The sequence below is a fragment of the Eptesicus fuscus genome, chromosome 14 (genome assembly GCF_027574615.1).
Source record: "Eptesicus fuscus isolate TK198812 chromosome 14, DD_ASM_mEF_20220401, whole genome shotgun sequence".
In the NCBI taxonomy this organism is placed as follows: domain Eukaryota; kingdom Metazoa; phylum Chordata; class Mammalia; order Chiroptera; family Vespertilionidae; genus Eptesicus; species Eptesicus fuscus.
The window spans coordinates 77,195,448-77,199,279 of record NC_072486.1 but is presented as its reverse complement, the minus strand read 5'-3'; the positions used below and the strand labels follow the sequence as shown (position 1 = coordinate 77,199,279).

Below are 3,832 nucleotides of genomic sequence, written 5' to 3'. Positions count from 1 at the left end.
CTTTTTGCCTTTATAACCAAAATGATCATTTTACTCAGGTGTTTAGAAAAAATCAATTGTTTGCTTTAGGTAATCTATAGATAGATATGGTTATAGAATTCTTTCAAGATGGAAATAAATTTGTTGAATTACATTTTTATGGAAGGATTCAAATTGTTCCTTATCTTCTTCCCACTGAAGAACAACAAATTGTCTGAAATATGAGTAATATTTTATTCATATTATTTGTTAACTTTTACTAAATGTCCAGTCTAAACTCATTTGTGTTTGGGGGTAAGGAGAGTTATATGTCCTTTTGGGGACAAAATGGTATAAGGCATGGGAAAGTCAATTTCAAGATGGCAAAGTATATGACAATAGCAAATGACCACCAGGACACACTGGTAGAACATGGAAATGTGCTTTTTGAAATCCTATAAATTATTGGTGTGGGAGTACCCCATAGAAAAAGAGTTGACTTCAAGTATTGTTATCCTCATATTAGATATTTTTTATAAACCAGGAATACTCACAAAGGTCTCAGAAACATTGGTTACACACAATTTCTATCAGCACTTAATGAATGAATTCAAGGAGGATGTGGTCTTTGATGGGCAGATGGGTTAAGAAAGTGTTTCAAACTTTTAGGGGAATGGAGAAGAGATATCTCAGGGGGTAGACCAAGTAAAGCTTCAAAAACACTTGAACTTTCACCAAAAAGTGAAATTCATCTCTGTGACCTTAGAAAAGTATCATTGGTATTTTCTTATGTAAAACAGATTCCAGTTTTGCACAAATAAGAGAGAATAGAAAACTTTTACTATAGTGAAACTAAACAAACAATTCAGATGACCCATCTTGCTGTAAGCATTCAAGATGATAGAGGTGTGGTGGCAACAGTTAGTTTCACAAAGTAGAGAGCTAGTTATTCAGCAAAGTGGTTACATTGAGGTTGAGTAAAGAGGTTCTACAAAAACATCTGACTATACCAAACACTGCTCTCTTATCTATTGAATCTCTGTCCTTTGCTCTTTCTGGCATTTCACTAACTTGTGCACTGAGAGATATGTTTTTTTCAGACAATTCATTATTCTTCAGTGGGCAGATGATAAGGAACAATTTGAATCCTTCCATAAAAATATAATTCAACAAATTTATTTTCATCTTGAAAGGATTCTATAACCATATCTATCTAAAGACTTACCTAAAGTAAATAATTGATTTTTTTCTAACCACCTGGGTAAAATGATCATTTTAGTTAAAAGGCAAAAAAAAAAAAAAATAAGTAGGAACTACAGATGGAGATTATCTGACAATCTAGAAAGAATTTAGAGAAAAATTCAATAAGGATGCAAATAGAAAGCTTGGGATTATCATCTTTTGGTTTCCTGCATTCTTTTTCTCCTGTCACTGTGAAAGAGGTCAGAAGATAGGGAGCATCCATACTTTCTGTTTGGAGTTTTACAAATTGAGAATGTGTCCCTCCCATTAAATATACCAAATATCTACCAATTACTAACAATGAGAGAGAAACAGAGAGGTCTGACTTGGGTAATGAGTTATATGGGGAAGAGGCATCCAAAATACACAGGAAATATAGATAGATTTTCATTAGGTTAATATTCCTTGAAAAAAAATGAGAATACAAAGAAAGCAATTTCCAAGAACAAGTAAGTATTCCATTCTGTCTCTTAACTTCACTTCTGGCATTTTGCTGCCTTAAAACACAGCAATTTTCTGTTTCTTCAAATGCCCTTCCCACTTTTGCCTTTCTCATTTCCTGCTTCAGTTTATCCTGCAGCTTTCTCATTTTCTATCTATACTCCTCTCTTAATTGCCTTTGTTCTCTCTCAAGCTCAGTTCTGTATTTTTCATGTGTGATAAAGCTTGAATCTGTTTCTGAATCTTCATTTCAGCCCTTTGGTACATCATATTAGTGTAGCATCCTCCCTTGTTCTGCATCACCATGCGCTGGACCAGGTCCAATAGCTGTGTCCTCTGAGCCTTCTGCTCAGCCAATGTCACCTTATTGTTGAACTCACAGTGACGATCCTGGAACTGCTCCATCAGATCTTGAATGCCTTCTGGTGCTTCTTTTACGTAATCATGGAACTCCATGCCAACCAATTCATCTTTCTGGGTGAATAAGAGAATCATGTATCTCCTAGTCTTGATTCCAAACATTGCCAGCTTCTTCCCCATGGCCCTTTGCTCTTCCTTTGTGTATTGGCCCAATGGGACCACCAGGAGCACAGCATGAGACCCTGGGGAGGTCAGGAGGATTAAAGGAACAATCTCCTTTGTAGAATTCAGTATGTCATATTTAAAATACCAGGTGTGTCCATAATGACAATTTCTTCTCCATTCCATGTGCTGTTCCTTTTCTCACAGATCTTGGTATGGATTTTCCTGCAATGCTATAATGATATGCTTTCTTTCCAAGGATGCTGTTCTCTGTGGCACTTTTGCCTGCTCCAGTCTTATCCACTACGACAAGTATCAGTTGTGAATCTATGGAGTCTTGGTTTCCTAAGACATCAGGGGAAAAGCCACTGTGTTAGGACGTACCTCTAACCTTTCACACCTCCCAGTCCTCCACCATATTGCCCTCCTCTATTGCCTGCTGGTGTCATCTCTGAGAGCAACCTCTGCACTCACCACTGGTCTATAGAACTCCTTGGTAAGACCTGCCTCCTGCAAGACTTTGGAAATACCAGGGCATTTCTCAAGAATCCCTTGGACTGCTCCCTGTGATCTTTGGAAGCTAAATGTCAATGAAGGATGGTGTACCACTGCTGGTAGCTATTCCTCAGAAGCTAATGTAGGAAGTAACACAAATTATGACTTTGGGACATCACAGTGTCAGATCCCCTTCCCCAAATTTATATTCAAAATTGAACTTTTCTTCTTTCCACTAAGAAGCCAGGTAAGTTGGTGTTTCAAGTAATCCCACTCATGCAGGGGAGAAAAGGGTGCACATACACAAAGATAATGGTTGCTTTATATTTCACATGTGCAGCCATCTTGTCAGGGATTACAACCCACAGGAGAGCAAAATTCCTTACTTTGAAAGTTAACACCTTAGTGATATGTGGAATGGTGAAGCTTGGACTTTTATTTGGGTTCTTGTTCTATGAAGTTTAAAGAATAAAATTCATGAACTAAAAGATTTTTAGCTAAAATGTGGAAGTTTATTGCAAGTGAATATAAACTCCTCCCTGGGGAGAGGTACCCAAAGAGGAATCTCCTAGAGAGGGGTCCCCAAATGGGAAAAACCACTGTCTCTAAAATGGAAAAAACCTAGTCCTCTGAATCCCTTTGTCTACACAAGTTTCTAAATGCTGGGAGCTTCTTTGTCTGTTCATACTTTCTAATTGGATCCTGCCTTGTATTATGTCACCCTTGCTTTCCTAATGGTTACTTTTCCTCCTTATTCCGTATATGGTATCAGTTTCAGAGTTTTAAAGTTCACCAAGTGCTCCCCTCTTCTTCTTCCCCTTATATTGTAACATTCCTCTGTCTTTTGTGTATGTAAGATAAACAATCTGTTGGCTTGGAGCTGTCTCTACCTGTCATGTATGCATTCCTCTCCCATGGACCCCCCTTCCCTAAAACTGCCTCTCCTATCTCTAAAATCCTCTCATTATTGTAGAAATCTAGCAAAGTTTCTATATTGTTATTTAATATGTTAAGACATATAGTCAGAAAGTTTTGACAGTGCTCTGGAGTTATTATAAAATACCTTGATATATTAATAGCAATAATCTAATCTAATAATAGACAAATATGCAAATTGACCGCACCTTCGCTACACATGAGCCATGCCCACCGGCCAAGCCACGCCCACCAACCA

The 3,832-nt window shown here is 37.6% G+C and overlaps 1 pseudogene; it reads right to left on the bottom strand.

The window, feature by feature from the left end:
- Positions 1-1,595: 1,595 nt before the first annotated feature.
- Positions 1,596-3,832, bottom strand: part of LOC129151403 (GTPase IMAP family member 4-like) — an 18,856-nt pseudogene continuing 16,619 nt past the window's right edge.